We start from the raw sequence: 20,093 nt of genomic DNA, 5'->3' as shown, positions 1-20,093 counted from the left end.
CAGTCTGACCCTGTGCCTCATGGGAACAGTCCAGCCCGAACTGCCATGCCATGTCTTCCCTGGACCGGAAACAAGCATCCTGGGACCGGTTTCGGGTTCATAACCCTCATCAGCCAGGCTATCTTAAATCCAGTGGCAAAGTGAGCAAGGAACCCACGTCTGGGTATACCCTGCCAACTAAGGGCGAACAAAGTGATACCAAAGGGGATGATGGACGGAGCGTTTGAGCAAATCAAACACTCACCCCCAGTCAACTGATCTGGGTTTAATCCATCATCATTCTTTAGCTCACTCCACCACCCCAGTTCGGATATGGCCATATGCAAATCAGTTTGACCCTGTGCCTCATGGGAACAGTCCAGCCCGAACTGCCAATCCATGTCTTCCCTGGACCGGAAACAAGCATCCTGGGACCGGTTTCGGGTTCATAACCCTCATCAGCCAGGCCATCTTGAATCCAGTGGCAAAGTGAGCTAGGGACCCACGTCTGGGCATACCCTGCCAACTTAGGGCGAACAAAGCGATACCAAAGGGGATAATAGATGGAGCGTTTGAGCAAATCAAACACTCACCCCCAGTTAACTGATCTGGGTTTAATCCATCATCATTCTTTAGCTCACTCCACCCCCCCAGTTCAGACATGGCCATATGCAAATCAGTCTGACCCTGTGCCTCATGGGAAAAGTCCAGCCCGAACGGCCATGCCATGTCTTCCCTGGACCGGAAACAAGCATCCTGGGACCAGTTTCGGGCTCATAACCCTCATCAGCCAGGCTATCTTTAATCCAGGGGCAAAGTGAGCAAGTGACCCATGTCTGGGCATACCCTGCCAACTTAGGGCGAACAAAGCAATTCCAAAGGGGATGAAGGACGGAGCGTTTGAGCAAATCAAACACTCACCCGAGTCAACTGATCTGGGTTTAATCCATCATCATTCTTTAGCTCACCCCACCCCCCCAGTTCAGACATGGCCATATGCAAATCAGTCTGACCCTGTGCCTCATGGGAACAGTCCAGCCCAAACTGCCATGCCATGTCTTCACTGGACCAGAAACAAATGTCCTGGGACCGGTTTCGGGTTCATAACCCTCATCAGCCAGGCCATCTTGAATCCAGTGGCAAAGTGAGCTAGGGACCCACGTCTGGGCATACCCTGCCAACTTAGGGCGAACAAAGCGATACCAAAGGGGATAATAGACGGAGCGTTTGAGCAAATCAAACACTCACCCCCAGGCAACTGATCTGGGTTTAATCCATCATCATTCTTTAGCTCACTCCACCACCCCAGTTCAGACATGGCCATTTGCAAATCAGTCTGACCCTGTGCCTCATGGGAACAGTCCAGCCCGAACTGCCATGCCATGTCTTCCCTGGACCGGAAACAAGCATCCTGGGACCGGTTTCGGGTTCATAACCCTCATCAGCCAGGCTATCTTGAATCCAGTGGCAAAGTGAGCAAGGGACCCACGTCTGGGCATACCCTGCCAACTTAGGGCGAACAAAGCGATACCAAAGGGGATGATGGACGGAGCGTTTGAGCAAATCAAACACTCACCCCCAGTCAACTGATCTGGGTTTAATCCATCATCATTCTTTAGCTCACTCCACCACCCCAGTTCGGATATGGCCATATGCAAATCAGTTTGACCCTGTGCCTCATGGGAACAGTCCAGCCCGAACTGCCAATCCATGTCTTCCCTGGACCGGAAACAAGCATCCTGGGACCGGTTTCGGGTTCATAACCCTCATCAGCCAGGCTATCTTGAATCCAGTGGCAAAGTGAGCAAGGGACCCACGTATGGGCATACCCTGCCAACTTAGTGCGAACAAAGTGATACCAAAGGGGATGATGGACTGAGCGTGTGAGCAAATCAAACACTCACGTGAGTCAACTGATCTGGGTTTAATCCATCATCATTCTTTAGCTCACTCCACCACCCCAGTTCAGACATGGCCATAAGCAAATCAGTCTGACCCTGTGACTCATGGGAACAGTCCAGCCCGAACTGCCATGCCATGTCTTCACTGGACCAGAAACAAACATCCTGGGACCGGTTTCGGGTTCATAACCCTCATCAGCCAGGCCATCTTGAATCCAGTGGCAAAGTGAGCTAGGGACCCACGTCTGGGCATACCCTGCCAACTTAGGGCGAACAAAGCGATACCAAAGGGGATGATGGACGGAGCGTTTGAGCAAATCAAACACTCACCCCCAGTCAACTGATCTGGGTTTAATCCATCATCATTCTTTAGCTCACTCCACCACCCCAGTTCGGATATTGCCATATGCAAATCAGTCTGACCCTGTGCCTCATGGGAACAGTCCAGCCCGAACTGCCAAGCCATGTCTTCCCTGGACCGGAAACAAGCATCCTGGGACCGGTTTCGGGTTCATAACCCTCATCAGCCAGGCTATCTTTTATCCAGTGGCAAAGTGAGCAAGGGACCCACGTATGGGCATACCCTGCCAACTTAGTGCGAACAAAGTGATACCAAAGGGGATGATGGACTGAGCGTGTAAGCAAATCAAACACTCACCCGAGTCAACTGATCTGGGTTTAATCCATCATCATTCTTTAGCTCTCTCCACCACCCCAGTTCAGACATGGCCATATGCAAATCAGTCTGACCCTGTGACTCATGGGAACAGTCCAGCCTGAACTGCCATGCCATGTCTCCACTGGACCAGAAACAAGCATCCTGGGACCGGTTTCGGGTTCATAACCCTCATCAGCCAGGCTATCTTGAATCCAGTGGCAAAGTGAGCTAGGGACCCACGTCTGGGCATACCCTGCCAACTTAGGGCGAACAAAGCCATACCAAAGGGGATGAAGGACGGAGCGTTTGAGCAAATCAAACACTCACCCGAGTCAACTGATCTGGGTTTAATCCATCATCATTCTTTAGCTCCCTCCACCACCCCAGTTCAGACATGGCCATATGCAAATCAGTCTGACCCTGTGACTCATGGGAACAGTCCAGACCGAACTGCCAAGCCATGTCTTCCCTGGACCGGAAACAAGCATCCTGGGACCGGTTTCGGGTTCATAAACCTCATCAGCCAGGCTATCTTGAATCCAGTGGCAAAGTTAGCTAGGGACCCACATCTGGGCATACCCTGCCAACTTAGGGCGAATAAAGCGATACCAAAGGGGATGATGGATGGAGCGTTTGAGCAAATCAAACACTCACCCCCAGTCAATTGATCTGGGTTTAATCCATCATCATTCTTCAGCTCACTCCACCACCCCAGTTCAGACATGGCCATATGCAAATCAGTCTGACCCTGTGCCTCATGGGAACAGTCCAGCCCAAACTGCCATGCCATGTCTTCACTGGACCAGAAACAAGCATACTGGGACCAGTTTCGGGTTCATAACCCTCATCAGCCAGGCTATCTTGAATCCAGTGGCAAAGTGAGCAAGGGACCCACGTCTGGGCATACCCTGCCAACTTAGGGCGAACAAAGCGATACCAAAGGGGATGATGGACGGAGCGTTTGTGCAAATCAAACACTCACCCTCAGTCAAATGATCTGGGTTTAATCCATCATCATTCTTTAGCTCACTCCACCACCCCAGTTCAGACATGGCCATATGCAAATCAGTCTGACCCTGTGCCTCATGGGAACAGTCCAGCCCGAACTGCCAAGCCATGTCTTCCCTGGACCGGAAATAAGCATCCTGGGACCGGTTTCGGGTTCATAACCCTCATCAGCCAGGCTATCTTGAATCCAGTGGCAAAGTGAGCAAGGAACCCACGTCTGGGTATACCCTGCCAACTAAGGGCGAACAAAGTGATACCAAAGGGGATGATGGACTGAGCGTGTGAGCAAATCAAACACTCACCCGAGTCAACTAATCTTGGTTTAATCCATCATCATTCTTTAGCTCACTCCACCACCCCAGTTCAGACATGGCCATATGCAAATCAGTCTGACCCTGTGACTCATGGGAACAGTCCAGTCCGAACTGCCATGCCATGTCTTCACTGGACCAGAAACAAACATCCTGGGACCGGTTTCGGGTTCATAACCCTCATCAGCCAGGCCATCTTGAATCCAGTGGCAAAGTGAGCTAGGGACCCACGTCTGGGCATACCCTGCCAACTTAGGGCGAACAAAGCGATACCAAAGGGGATAATAGACAGAGCGTTTGAGCAAATCAAACACTCACCCCCAGTTAACTGATCTGGGTTTAATCCATCATCATTCTTTAGCTCACTCCACCCCCCCAGTTCAGACATGGCCATATGCAAATCAGTCTGACCCTGTGCCTCATGGGAACAGTCCAGCCCGAACGGCCATGCCATGTCTTCCCTGGACCGGAAACAAGCATCCTGGGATCAGTTTCGGGTTCATACCCCTCATCAGCCAGGCTATCTTTAATCCAGGGGCAAAGTGAGCAAGTGACCCACGTCTGGGCATACCCTGCCAACTTAGGGCGAACAAAGCGATTCCAAAGGGGATGAAGGACGGAGCGTTTGAGCAAATCAAACACTCACCCGAGTCAACTGATCTGGGTTTAATCCATCATCATTCTTTAGCTCACCCCACCCCCCCAGTTCAGACATGGCCATATGCAAATCAGTCTGACCCTGTGCCTCATGGGAACAGTCCAGCCCAAACTGCCATGCCATGTCTTCACTGGACCAGAAACAAACATCCTGAGACCGGTTTCGGGTTCATAACCCTCATCAGCCAGGCCATCTTGAATCCAGTGGCAAAGTGAGCTAGGGACCCACGTCTGGGCATACCCTGCCAACTTAGGGCGAACAAAGCGATACCAAAGGGGATAATAGACGGAGCGTTTGAGCAAATCAAACACTCACCCCCAGGCAACTGATCTGGGTTTAATCCATCATCATTCTTTAGCTCACTCCACCACCCCAGTTCAGACATGGCCATTTGCAAATCAGTCTGACCCTGTGCCTCATGGGAACAGTCCAGCCCGAACTGCCATGCCATGTCTTCCCTGGACCGGAAACAAGCATCCTGGGACCGGTTTCGGGTTCATAACCCTCATCAGCCAGGCTATCTTGAATCCAGTGGCAAAGTGAGCAAGGAACCCACGTCTGGGTATACCCTGCCAACTAAGGGCGAACAAAGTGATACCAAAGGGGATGATGGACGGAGCGTTTGAGCAAATCAAACACTCACCCCCAGTCAACTGATCTGGGTTTAATCCATCATCGTTCTTTAGCTCACTCCACCACCCCAGTTCGGATATGGCCATATGCAAATCAGTTTGACCCTGTGCCTCATGGGAACAGTCCAGCCCGAACTGCCAATCCATGTCTTCACTGGACCGGAAACAAGCATCCTGGGACCGGTTTCGGGTTCATAACCCTCATCAGCCAGGCTATCTTGAATCCAGTGGCAAAGTGAGCAAGGGACCCACGTATGGGCATACCCTGCCAACTTAGTGCGAACAAAGTGATACCAAAGGGGATGATGGACTGAGCGTGTGAGCAAATCAAACACTCACGTGAGTCAACTGATCTGGGTTTAATCCATCATCATTCTTTAGCTCACTCCACCACCCCAGTTCAGACATGGCCATATGCAAATCAGTCTGACCCTGTGACTCATGGGAACAGTCCAGCCCGAACTGCCATGCCATGTCTTCACTGGACCAGAAACAAACATCCTGGGACCGGTTTCGGGTTCATAACCCTCATCAGCCAGGCCATCTTGAATCCAGTGGCAAAGTGAGCTAGGGACCCACGTCTGGGCATACCCTGCCAACTTAGGGCGAACAAAGCGATACCAAAGGGGATAATAGACGGAGCGTTTGAGCAAATCAAACACTCACCCCCAGTTAACTGATCTGGGTTTAATCCATCATCATTCTTTAGCTCACTCCACCCCCCCAGTTCAGACATGGCCATATGCAAATCAGTCTGACCCTGTGCCTCATGGGAACAGTCCAGCCCGAACGGCCATGCCATGTCTTCCCTGGACCGGAAACAAGCATCCTGGGACCAGTTTCGGGTTCATAACCCTCATCAGCCAGGCTATCTTTAATCCAGGGGCAAAGTGAGCAAGTGACCCACGTCTGGGCATACCCTGCCAACTTAGGGCGAACAAAGCGATTCCAAAGGGGATGAAGGACGGAGCGTTTGAGCAAATCAAACACTCACCCGAGTCAACTGATCTGGGTTTAATCCATCATCATTCTTTAGCTCACCCCACCCCCCCAGTTCAGACATGGCCATATGCAAATCAGTCTGACCCTGTGCCTCATGGGAACAGTCCAGCCCAAACTGCCATGCCATGTCTTCACTGGACCAGAAACAAACATCCTGGGACCGGTTTCGGGTTCATAACCCTCATCAGCCAGGCTATCTTGAATCCAGTGGCAAAGTGAGCAAGGAACCCACGTCTGGGTATACCCTGCCAACTTAGGGCGAACAAAGCAATACCAAAGGGGATGAAGGACGGAGCGTTTGAGCAAATCAAACACTCACCCGAGTCAACTGATCTGGGTTTAATCCATCATCATTCTTTAGCTCACTCCACCACCCCAGTTCAGACATGGCCATATGCAAATCAGTCTGACCCTGTGACTCATGGGAACAGTCCAGACCGAACTGCCAAGCCATGTCTTCCCTGGACCGGAAACAAGCATCCTGGGACCGGTTTCGGGTTCATAAACCTCATCAGCCAGGCTATCTTGAATCCAGTGGCAAAGTTAGCTAGGGACCCACATCTGGGCATACCCTGCCAACTTAGGGCGAATAAAGCGATACCAAAGGGGATGATGGATGGAGCGTTTGAGCAAATCAAACACTCACCCCCAGTCAACTGATCTGGGTTTAATCCATCATTATTCTTCAGCTCACTCCACCACCCCAATTCAGACATGGCCATATGCAAATCAGTCTGACCCTGTGCCTCATGGGAACAGTCCAGCCCGAACTGCCATGCCATGTCTTCACTGGACCAGAAACAAGAATACTGGGACCAGTTTCGGGTTCATAACCCTCATCAGCCAGGCTATCTTGAATCCAGTGGCAAAGTGAGCAAGGGACCCACGTCTGGGCATACCCTGCCAACTTAGGGCGAACAAAGCGATACCAAAGGGGATGATGGACGGAGCGTTTGTGCAAATCAAACACTCACCCCCAGTCAAATGATCTGGGTTTAATCCATCATCATTCTTTAGCTCACTCCACCACCCCAGTTCAGACATGGCCATATGCAAATCAGTCTGACCCTGTGCCTCATGGGAACAGTCCAGCCCGAACTGCCAAGCCATGTCTTCCCTGGACCGGAAATAAGCATCCTGGGACCGGTTTCGGGTTCATAACCCTCATCAGCCAGGCCATCTTGAATCCAGTGGCAAAGTGAGCAAGGAACCCACGTCTGGGTATACCCTGCCAACTAAGGGCGAACAAAGTGATACCAAAGGGGATGATGGACTGAGCGTGTGAGCAAATCAAACACTCACCCGAGTCAACTGATCTGGGTTTAATCCATCATCATTCTTTAGCTCACTCCACCACCCCAGTTCAGACATGGCCATATGCAAATCAGTCTGACCCTGTGACTCATGGGAACAGTCCAGTCCGAACTGCCATGCCATGTCTTCACTGGACCAGAAACAAACATCCTGGGACCGGTTTCGGGTTCATAACCCTCATCAGCCAGGCCATCTTGAATCCAGTGGCAAAGTGAGCTAGGGACCCACGTCTGGGCATACCCTGCCAACTTAGGGCGAACAAAGCGATACCAAAGGGGATAATAGACGGAGCGTTTGAGAAAATCAAACACTCACCCCCAGTTAACTGATCTGGGTTTATTCCATCATCATTCTTTAGCTCACTCCACCCCCCCAGTTCAGACATGGCCATATGCAAATCAGTCTGACCCTGTGCCTCATGGGAACAGTCCAGCCCGAACGGCCATGCCATGTCTTCCCTGGACCGGAAACAAGCATCCTGGGACCAGTTTCGGGTTCATAACCCTCATCAGCCAGGCTATCTTTAATCCAGGGGCAAAGTGAGCAAGTGACCCACGTCTGGGCATACCCTGCCAAATTAGGGCGAACAAAGCGATTCCAAAGGGGATGAAGGACGGAGCGTTTGAGCAAATCAAACACTCACCGAGTCAACTGATCTGGGTTTAATCCATCATCATTCTTTAGCTCACCCCACCCCCCCAGTTCAGACATGGCCATATGCAAATCAGTCTGACCCTGTGCCTCTTGGGAACAGTCCAGCCCAAACTGCCATGCCATGTCTTCACTGGACCAGAAACAAACATCCTGGGACCGGTTTCGGGTTCATAACCCTCATCAGCCAGGCCATCTTGAATCCAGTGGCAAAGTGAGCTAGGGACCCACGTCTGGGCATACCCTGCCAACTTAGGGCGAACAAAGCGATAACAAAGGGGATAATAGACGGAGCATTTGAGCAAATCAAACACTCACCCCCAGGCAACTGATCTGGGTTTAATCCATCATCATTCTTTAGCTCACTCCACCACCCCAGTTCAGACATGGCCATTTGCAAATCAGTCTGACCCTGTGCCTCATGGGAACAGTCCAGCCCGAACTGCCATGCCATGTCTTCCCTGGACCGGAAACAAGCATCCTGGGACCGGTTTCGGGTTCATAACCCTCATCAGCCAGGCTATCTTGAATCCAGTGGCAAAGTGAGCAAGGAACCCACGTCTGGGTATACCCTGCCAACTAAGGGCGAACAAAGTGATACCAAAGGGGATGATGGACGGAGCGTTTGAGCAAATCAAACACTCACCCCCAGTCAACTGATCTGGGTTTAATCCATCATCATTCTTTAGCTCACTCCACCACCCCAGTTCGGATATTGCCATATGCAAATCAGTCTGACCCTGTGCCTCATGGGAACAGTCCAGCCCGAACTGCCAAGCCATGTCTTCCCTGGACCGGAAACAAGCATCCTGGGACCGGTTTCGGGTTCATAACCCTCATCAGCCAGGCTATCTTGAATCCAGTGGCAAAGTGAGCAAGGGACCCACGTATGGGCATACCCTGCCAACTTAGTGCGAACAAAGTGATACCAAAGGGGATGATGGACTGAGCGTGTGAGCAAATAAAACACTCACCGAGTCAACTGATCTGGGTTTAATCCATCATCATTCTTTAGCTCTCTCCACCACCCCAGTTCAGACATGGCCATATGCAAATCAGTCTGACCCTGTGACTCATGGGAACAGTCCAGCCCGAACTGCCATGCCATGTCTTCACTGGACCAGAAACAAGCATCCTGGGACCGGTTTCGGGTTCATAACCCTCATCAGCCAGGCTATCTTGAATCCAGTGGCAAAGTGAGCTAGGGACCCACGTCTGGGCATACCCTGCCAACTTAGGGCGAACAAAGCCATACCAAAGGGGATGAAGGACGGAGCGTTTGAGCAAATCAAACACTCACCCGAGTCAACTGATCTGGGTTTAATCCATCATCATTCTTTAGCTCCCTCCACCACCCCAGTTCAGACATGGCCATATGCAAATCAGTCTGACCCTGTGACTCATGGGAACAGTCCAGACCGAACTGCCAAGCCATGTCTTCCCTGGACCGGAAACAAGCATCCTGGGACCGGTTTCGGGTTCATAAACCTCATCAGCCAGGCTATCTTGAATCCAGTGGCAAAGTTAGCTAGGGACCCACATCTGGGCATACCCTGCCAACTTAGGGCGAATAAAGCGATACCAAAGGGGATGATGGATGGAGCGTTTGAGCAAATCAAACACTCACCCCAGTCAACTGATCTGGGTTTAATCCATCATCATTCTTCAGCTCACTCCACCACCCCAGTTCAGACATGGCCATATGCAAATCAGTCTGACCCTGTGCCTCATGGGAACAGTCAAGCCCAAACTGCCATGCCATGTCTTCACTGGACCAGAAACAAGCATACTGGGACCAGTTTCGGGTTCATAACCCTCATCAGCCAGGCTATCTTGAATCCAGTGGCAAAGTGAGCAAGGGACCCACGTCTGGGCATACCCTGCCAACTTAGGGCGAACAAAGCGATACCAAAGGGGATGATGGACGGAGCGTTTGTGCAAATCAAACACTCACCCTCAGTCAAATGATCTGGGTTTAATCCATCATCATTCTTTAGCTCACTCCACCACCCAAGTTCAGACATGGCCATATGCAAATCAGTCTGACCCTGTGCCTCATGGGAACAGTCCAGCCCGAACTGCCAAGCCATGTCTTCCCTGGACCGGAAATAAGCATCCTGGGACCGGTTTCGGGTTCATAACCCTCATCAGCCAGGCTATCTTGAATCCAGTGGCAAAGTGAGCAAGGAACCCACGTCAGGGTATACCCTGCCAACTAAGGGCGAACAAAGTGATACCAAAGGGGATGATGGACTGAGCGTGTGAGCAAATCAAACACTCACCCGAGTCAACTGATCTGGGTTTAATCCATCATCATTCTTTAGCTCTCTCCACCACTCCAGTTCAGACATGGCCATATGCAAATCAGTCTGACCCTGTGACTCATGGGAACAGTCCAGCCCGAACTGCCATGCCATGTCTTCACTGGACCAGAAACAAGCATCCTGGGACCGGTTTCGGGTTCATAAACCTCATCAGCCAGGCTATCTTGAATCCAGTGGCAAAGTTAGCTAGGGACCCACATCTGGGCATACCCTGCCAACTTAGGGCGAATAAAGCAACCAAAGGGGATGATGGATGGAGCGTTTGAGCAAATCAAACACTCACCCCCAGTCAACTGATCTGGGTTTAATCCATCATCATTCTTTAGCTCACTCCACCACCCCAGTTCAGACATGGCCATATGCAAATCAGTCTGACCCTGTGCCTCATGGGAACAGTCCAGCCCGAACTGCCATGCCATGTCTTCACTGGACCAGAAACAAGCATACTGGGACCAGTTTCGGGTTCATAACCCTCATCAGCCAGGCTATCTTGAATCCAGTGGCAAAGTGAGCAAGAGACCCACGTTTGGGCATACCCTGCCAACTTAGGGCGAACAAAGCGATACCAAAGGGGATGATGGACGGAGCGTTTGTGCAAATCAAACACTCACCCCCAGTCAAATGATCTGGGTTTAATCCATCATCATTCTTTAGCTCACTCCACCACCCCAGTTCAGACATGGCCATATGCAAATCAGTCTGACCCTGTGCCTCATGGGAACAGTCCAGCCCGAACTGCCAAGCCATATCTTCCCTGGACCGGAAACAAGCATCCTGGGACCGGTTTCGGGTTCATAACCCTCATCAGCCAGGCTATCTTGAATCCAGTGGCAAAGTGAGCAAGGAACCCACGTCTGGGTATACCCTGCCAACTAAGGGCGAACAAAGTGATACCAAAGGGGATGATGGACGGAGCGTTTGAGCAAATCAAACACTCACCCCAGTCAACTGATCTGGGTTTAATCCATCATCATTCTTTAGCTCACTCCACCACCCTAGTTCAGACATGGCCATATGCAAATCAGTCTGACCCTGTGACTCATGGGAACAGTCCAGACCAAACTGCCAAGCCATGTCTTCCCTGAACCGGAAACAAGCATCCTGGGACCGGTTGCGGGTTCATAACCCTCATCAGCCAGGCCATCTTGAATCCAGTGGCAAAGTGAGCTAGGGACCCACGTCTGGGCATACCCTGCCAACTTAGGGCGAACAAAGCGATACCAAAGGGGATAATAGACGGAGCGTTTGAGCAAATCAAACACTCACCCCCAGGCAACTGATCTGGGTTTAATCCATCATCATTCTTTAGCTCACTCCACCACCCCAGTTCAGACATGGCCATTTGCAAATCAGTCTGACCCTGTGCCTCATGGGAACAGTCCAGCCCGAACTGCCATGCCATGTCTTCCCTGGACCGGAAACAAGCATCCTGGGACCGGTTTCGGGTTCATAACCCTCATCAGCCAGGCTATCTTGAATCCAGTGGCAAAGTGAGCAAGGAACCCACGTCTGGGTATACCCTGCCAACTAAGGGCGAACAAAGTGATACCAAAGGGGATGATGGACTGAGCGTGTGAGCAAATCAAACACTCACCCGAGTCAACTGATCTGGGTTTAATCCATCATCATTCTTTAGCTCTCTCCACCACCCCAGTTCAGACATGGCCATATGCAAATCAGTCTGACCCTGTGACTCATGGGAACAGTCCAGACCGAACTGCCAAGCCATGTCTTCCCTGGACCGGAAACAAGCATCCTGGGACCGGTTTCGGGTTCATAACCCTCATCAGCCAGGCTATCTTGAATCCAGTGGCAAAGTGAGCAAGGGACCCACGTATGGGCATACCCTGCCAACTTAGTGCGAACAAAGTGATACCAAAGGGGATGATGGACTGAGCGTGTGAGCAAATAAAACACTCACCCGAGTCAACTGATCTGGGTTTAATCCATCATCATTCTTTAGCTCTCTCCACCACCCCAGTTCAGACATGGCCATATGCAAATCAGTCTGACCCTGTGACTCATGGGAACAGTCCAGCCCGAACTGCCATGCCATGTCTTCACTGGACCAGAAACAAGCATCCTGGGACCGGTTTCGGGCTCATAACCCTCATCAGCCAGGCTATCTTGAATCCAGTGGCAAAGTGAGCTAGGGACCCACGTCTGGGCATACCCTGCCAACTTAGGGCGAACAAAGCCATACCAAAGGGGATGAAGGACGGAGCGTTTGAGCAAATCAAACACTCACCCGAGTCAACTGATCTGGGTTTAATCCATCATCATTCTTTAGCTCCCTCCACCACCCCAGTTCAGACATGGCCATATGCAAATCAGTCTGACCCTGTGACTCATGGGAACAGTCCAGACCGAACTGCCAAGCCATGTCTTCCCTGGACCGGAAACAAGCATCCTGGGACCGGTTTCGGGTTCATAAACCTCATCAGCCAGGCTATCTTGAATCCAGTGGCAAAGTTAGCTAGGGACCCACATCTGGGCATACCCTGCCAACTTAGGGCGAATAAAGCGATACCAAAGGGGATGATGGATGGAGCGTTTGAGCAAATCAAACACTCACCCCAGTCAACTGATCTGGGTTTAATCCATCATCATTCTTCAGCTCACTCCACCACCCCAGTTCAGACATGGCCATATGCAAATCAGTCTGACCCTGTGCCTCATGGGAACAGTCAAGCCCAAACTGCCATGCCATGTCTTCACTGGACCAGAAACAAGCATACTGGGACCAGTTTCGGGTTCATAACCCTCATCAGCCAGGCTATCTTGAATCCAGTGGCAAAGTGAGCAAGGGACCCACGTCTGGGCATACCCTGCCAACTTAGGGCGAACAAAGCGATACCAAAGGGGATGATGGACGGAGCGTTTGTGCAAATCAAACACTCACCCTCAGTCAAATGATCTGGGTTTAATCCATCATCATTCTTTAGCTCACTCCACCACCCAAGTTCAGACATGGCCATATGCAAATCAGTCTGACCCTGTGCCTCATGGGAACAGTCCAGCCCGAACTGCCAAGCCATGTCTTCCCTGGACCGGAAATAAGCATCCTGGGACCGGTTTCGGGTTCATAACCCTCATCAGCCAGGCTATCTTGAATCCAGTGGCAAAGTGAGCAAGGAACCCACGTCAGGGTATACCCTGCCAACTAAGGGCGAACAAAGTGATACCAAAGGGGATGATGGACTGAGCGTGTGAGCAAATCAAACACTCACCCGAGTCAACTGATCTGGGTTTAATCCATCATCATTCTTTAGCTCTCTCCACCACCCCAGTTCAGACATGGCCATATGCAAATCAGTCTGACCCTGTGACTCATGGGAACAGTCCAGCCCGAACTGCCATGCCATGTCTTCACTGGACCAGAAACAAGCATCCTGGGACCGGTTTCGGGTTCATAAACCTCATCAGCCAGGCTATCTTGAATCCAGTGGCAAAGTTAGCTAGGGACCCACATCTGGGCATACCCTGCCAACTTAGGGCGAATAAAGCAACCAAAGGGGATGATGGATGGAGCGTTTGAGCAAATCAAACACTCACCCCCAGTCAACTGATCTGGGTTTAATCCATCATCATTCTTTAGCTCACTCCACCACCCCAGTTCAGACATGGCCATATGCAAATCAGTCTGACCCTGTGCCTCATGGGAACAGTCCAGCCCGAACTGCCATGCCATGTCTTCACTGGACCAGAAACAAGCATACTGGGACCAGTTTCGGGTTCATAACCCTCATCAGCCAGGCTATCTTGAATCCAGTGGCAAAGTGAGCAAGAGACCCACGTTTTGGCATACCCTGCCAACTTAGGGCGAACAAAGCGATACCAAAGGGGATGATGGACGGAGCGTTTGTGCAAATCAAACACTCACCCCCAGTCAAATGATCTGGGTTTAATCCATCATCATTCTTTAGCTCACTCCACCACCCCAGTTCAGACATGGCCATATGCAAATCAGTCTGACCCTGTGCCTCATGGGAACAGTCCAGCCCGAACTGCCAAGCCATATCTTCCCTGGACCGGAAACAAGCATCCTGGGACCGGTTTCGGGTTCATAACCCTCATCAGCCAGGCTATCTTGAATCCAGTGGCAAAGTGAGCAAGGAACCCACGTCTGGGTATACCCTGCCAACTAAGGGCGAACAAAGTGATACCAAAGGGGATGATGGACGGAGCGTTTGAGCAAATCAAACACTCACCCCAGTCAACTGATCTGGGTTTAATCCATCATCATTCTTTAGCTCACTCCACCACCCTAGTTCAGACATGGCCATATGCAAATCAGTCTGACCCTGTGACTCATGGGAACAGTCCAGACCAAACTGCCAAGCCATGTCTTCCCTGAACCGGAAACAAGCATCCTGGGACCGGTTGCGGGTTCATAACCCTCATCAGCCAGGCCATCTTGAATCCAGTGGCAAAGTGAGCTAGGGACCCACGTCTGGGCATACCCTGCCAACTTAGGGCGAACAAAGCGATACCAAAGGGGATAATAGACGGAGCGTTTGAGCAAATCAAACACTCACCCCCAGGCAACTGATCTGGGTTTAATCCATCATCATTCTTTAGCTCACTCCACCACCCCAGTTCAGACATGGCCATTTGCAAATCAGTCTGACCCTGTGCCTCATGGGAACAGTCCAGCCCGAACTGCCATGCCATGTCTTCCCTGGACCGGAAACAAGCATCCTGGGACCGGTTTCGGGTTCATAACCCTCATCAGCCAGGCTATCTTGAATCCAGTGGCAAAGTGAGCAAGGAACCCACGTCTGGGTATACCCTGCCAACTAAGGGCGAACAAAGTGATACCAAAGGGGATGATGGACTGAGCGTGTGAGCAAATCAAACACTCACCCGAGTCAACTGATCTGGGTTTAATCCATCATCATTCTTTAGCTCTCTCCACCACCCCAGTTCAGACATGGCCATATGCAAATCAGTCTGACCCTGTGACTCATGGGAACAGTCCAGACCGAACTGCCAAGCCATGTCTTCCCTGGACCGGAAACAAGCATCTTGGGACCGGTTTCGGGTTCATAACCCTCATCAGCCAGGCTATCTTGAATCCAGTGGCAAAGTGAGCAAGGAACCCACGTCTGGGTATACCCTGCCAACTAAGGGCGAACAAAGTGATACCAAAGGGGATGATGGACGGAGCGTTTGAGCAAATCAAACACTCACCCCCAGTCAACTGATCTGGGTTTAATCCATCATCATTCTTTAGCTCACTCCACCACCCCAGTTCGGATATTGCCATATGCAAATCAGTCTGACCCTGTGCCTCATGGGAACAGTCCAGCCCGAACTGCCAAGCCATGTCTTCCCTGGACCGGAAACAAGCATCCTGGGACCGGTTTCGGGTTCATAACCCTCATCAGCCAGGCTATCTTGAATCCAGTGGCAAAGTGAGCAAGGGACCCACGTATGGGCATACCCTGCCAACTTAGTGCGAACAAAGTGATACCAAAGGGGATGATGGACTGAGCGTGTGAGCAAATAAAACACTCACCCGAGTCAACTGATCTGGGTTTAATCCATCATCATTCTTTAGCTCTCTCCACCACCCCAGTTCAGACATGGCCATATGCAAATCAGTCTGACCCTGTGACTCATGGGAACAGTCCAGCCCGAACTGCCATGCCATGTCTTCACTGGAACAGAAACAAGCATCCTGGGACCGGTTTCGGGTTCATAACCCTCATCAGCCAGGCTATCTTGAATCCAGTGGCAAAGTGAGCTAGGGACCCACGTCTGGGCATACCCTGCCAACTTAGGGCGAACAAAGCCATACCAAAGGGGATGAAGGACGGAGCGTTTGAGCAAATCAAACACTCACCCGAGTCAACTGATCTGGGTTTAATCCATCATCATTCTTTAGCTCCCTCCACCACCCCAGTTCAGACATGGCCATATGCAAATCAGTCTGACCCTGTGACTCATGGGAACAGTCCAGACCGAACTGCCAAGCCATGTCTTCCCTGGACCGGAAACAAGCATCCTGGGACCGGTTTCGGGTTCATAAACCTCATCAGCCAGGCTATCTTGAATCCAGTGGCAAAGTTAGCTAGGGACCCACATCTGGGCATACCCTGCCAACTTAGGGCGAATAAAGCGATACCAAAGGGGATGATGGATGGAGCGTTTGAGCAAATCAAACACTCACCCCCAGTCAACTGATCTGGGTTTAATCCATCATCATTCTTCAGCTCACTCCACCACCCCAGTTCAGACATGGCCATATGCAAATCAGTCTGACCCTGTGCCTCATGGGAACAGTCCAGCCCAAACTGCCATGCCATGTCTTCACTGGACCAGAAACAAGCATACTGGGACCAGTTTCGGGTTCATAACCCTCATCAGCCAGGCTATCTTGAATCCAGTGGCAAAGTGAGCAAGGGACCCACGTCTGGGCATACCCTGCCAACTTAGGGTGAACAAAGCGATACCAAAGGGGATGATGGACGGAGCGTTTGTGCAAATCAAACACTCACCCTCAGTCAAATGATCTGGGTTTAATCCATCATCATTCTTTAGCTCACTCCACCACCCCAGTTCAGACATGGCCATATGCAAATCAGTCTGACCCTGTGCCTCATGGGAACAGTCCAGCCCGAACTGCCAAGCCATGTCTTCCCTGGACCGGAAATAAGCATCCTGGGACCGGTTTCGGGTTCATAACCCTCATCAGCCAGGCTATCTTGAATCCAGTGGCAAAGTGAGCAAGGAACCCACGTCTGGGTATACCCTGCCAACTAAGGGCGAACAAAGTGATACCAAAGGGGATGATGGACTGAGCGTGTGAGCAAATCGAACACTCACCCGAGTCAACTGATCTTGGTTTAATCCATCATCATTCTTTAGCTCACTCCACCACCCCAGTTCAGACATGGCCATATGCAAATCAGTCTGACCCTGTGACTCATGGGAACAGTCCAGTCCGAACTGCCATGCCATGTCTTCACTGGACCAGAAACAAACATCCTGGGACCGGTTTCGGGTTCATAACCCTCATCAGCCAGGCCATCTTGAATCCAGTGGCAAAGTGAGCTAGGGACCCACGTCTGGGCATACCCTGCCAACTTAGGGCGAACAAAGCGATACCAAAGGGGATAATAGACGGAGCGTTTGAGCAAATCAAACACTCACCCCCAGTTAACTGATCTGGGTTTAATCCATCATCATTCTTTAGCTCACTCCACCCACCCAGTTCAGACATGGCCATATGCAAATCAGTCTGACCCTGTGCCTCATGGGAACAGTCCAGCCCGAACGGCCATGCCATGTCTTCCCTGGACCGGAAACAAGCATCCTGGGACCAGTTTCGGGTTCATAACCCTCATCAGCCAGGCTATCTTTAATCCAGGGGCAAAGTGAGCAAGTGACCCACGTCTGGGCATACCCTGCCAACTTAGGGCGAACAAAGCGATTCCAAAGGGGATGAAGGACGGAGCGTTTGAGCAAATCAAACACTCACCCGAGTCAACTGATCTGGGTTTAATCTATCATCATTCTTTAGCTCACCCCACCCCCCCAGTTCAGACATGGCCATATGCAAATCAGTCTGACCCTGTGCCTCATGGGAACAGTCCAGCCCAAACTGCCATGCCATGTCTTCACTGGACCAGAAACAAACATCCTGGGACCGGTTTCGGGTTCATAACCCTCATCAGCCAGGCCATCTTGAATCCAGTGGCAAAGTGAGCTAGGGACCCACGTCTGGGCATACCCTGCCAACTTAGGGCGAACAAAGCGATACCAAAGGGGATAATAGACGGAGCGTTTGAGCAAATCAAACACTCACCCCCAGGCAACTGATCTGGGTTTAATCCATCATCATTCTTTAGCTCACTCCACCACCCCAGTTCAGACATGGCCATTTGCAAATCAGTCTGACCCTGTGCCTCATGGGAACAGTCCAGCCCGAACTGCCATGCCATGTCTTCCCTGGACCGGAAACAAGCATCCTGGGACCGGTTTCGGGTTCATAACCCTCATCAGCCAGGCTATCTTGAATCCAGTGGCAAAGTGAGCAAGGAACCCACGTCTGGGTATACCCTGCCAACTAAGGGCGAACAAAGTGATACCAAAGGGGATGATGGACGGAGCGTTTGAGCAAATCAAACACTCACCCCCAGTCAACTGATCTGGGTTTAATCCATCATCATTCTTTAGCTCACTCCACCACCCCAGTTCGGATATGGCCATATGCAAATCAGTTTGACCCTGTGCCTCATGGGAACAGTCCAGCCCGAACTGCCAATCCATGTCTTCCCTGGACCGGAAACAAACATCCTGGGACCGGTTTCGGGTTCATAACCCTCATCAGCCAGGCTATCTTGAATCCAGTGGCAAAGTGAGCAAGGGACCCACGTATGGGCATACCCTGCCAACTTAGTGCGAACAAAGTGATACCAAAGGGGATGATGGACTGAGCGTGTGAGCAAATCAAACACTCACGTGAGTCAACTGATCTGGGTTTAATCCATCATCATTCTTTAGCTCACTCCACCACCCCAGTTCAGACATGGCCATATGCAAATCAGTCTGACCCTGTGACTCATGGGAACAGTCCAGCCCGAACTGCCATGCCATGTCTTCACTGGACCAGAAACAAACATCCTGGGACCGGTTTCGGGTTCATAACCCTCATCAGCCAGGCCATCTTGAATCCAGTGGCAAAGTGAGCTAGGGACCCACGTCTGGGCATACCCTGACAACTTAGGGCGAACAAAGCGATACCAAAGGGGATAATAGACGGAGCGTTTGAGCAAATCAAACACTCACCCCCAGTTAACTGATCTGGGTTTAATCCATCATCATTCTTTAGCTCACTCCACCCCCCCAGTTCAGACATGGCCATATGCAAATCAGTCTGACCCTGTGCCTCATGGGAACAGTCCAGCCCGAACGGCCATGCCATGTCTTCCCTGGACCGGAAACAAGCATCCTGGGACCAGTTTCGGGTTCATAACCCTCATCAGCCAGGCTATCTTTAATCCAGGGGCAAAGTGAGCAAGTGACCCACGTCTGGGCATACCCTGCCAACTTAGGGCGAACAAAGCGATTCCAAAGGGGATGAAGGACGGAGCGTTTGAGCAAATCAAACACTCACCCGAGTCAACTGATCTGGGTTTAATCCATCATCATTCTTTAGCTCACCCCACCCCCCCAGTTCAGACATGGCCATATGCAAATCAGTCTGACCCTGTGCCTCATGGGAACAGTCCAGCCCAAACTGCCATGCCATGTCTTCACTGGACCAGAAACAAACATCCTGGGACCGGTTTCGGGTTCATAACCCTCATCAGCCAGGCCATCTTGAATCCAGTGGCAAAGTGAGCTAGGGACCCACGTCTGGGCATACCCTGCCAACTTAGGGCGAACAAAGCGATACCAAAGGGGATAATAGACGGAGCGTTTGAGCAAATCAAACACTCACCCCCAGGCAACTGATATGGGTTTAATCCATCATCATTCTTTAGCTCACTCCACCACCCCAGTTCAGACATGGCCATTTGCAAATCAGTCTGACCCTGTGCCTCATGGGAACAGTCCAGCCCGAACTGCCATGCCATGTCTTCCCTGGACCGGAAACAAGCATCCTGGGACCGGTTTCGGGTTCATAACCCTCATCAGCCAGGCT

The sequence above is a fragment of the Triturus cristatus genome, chromosome 1_1, assembly GCF_964204655.1.
Source record: "Triturus cristatus chromosome 1_1, aTriCri1.1, whole genome shotgun sequence".
NCBI classification, from domain to species: Eukaryota; Metazoa; Chordata; class Amphibia; order Caudata; family Salamandridae; genus Triturus; species Triturus cristatus.
This window is presented reverse-complemented; position numbering follows the sequence as displayed.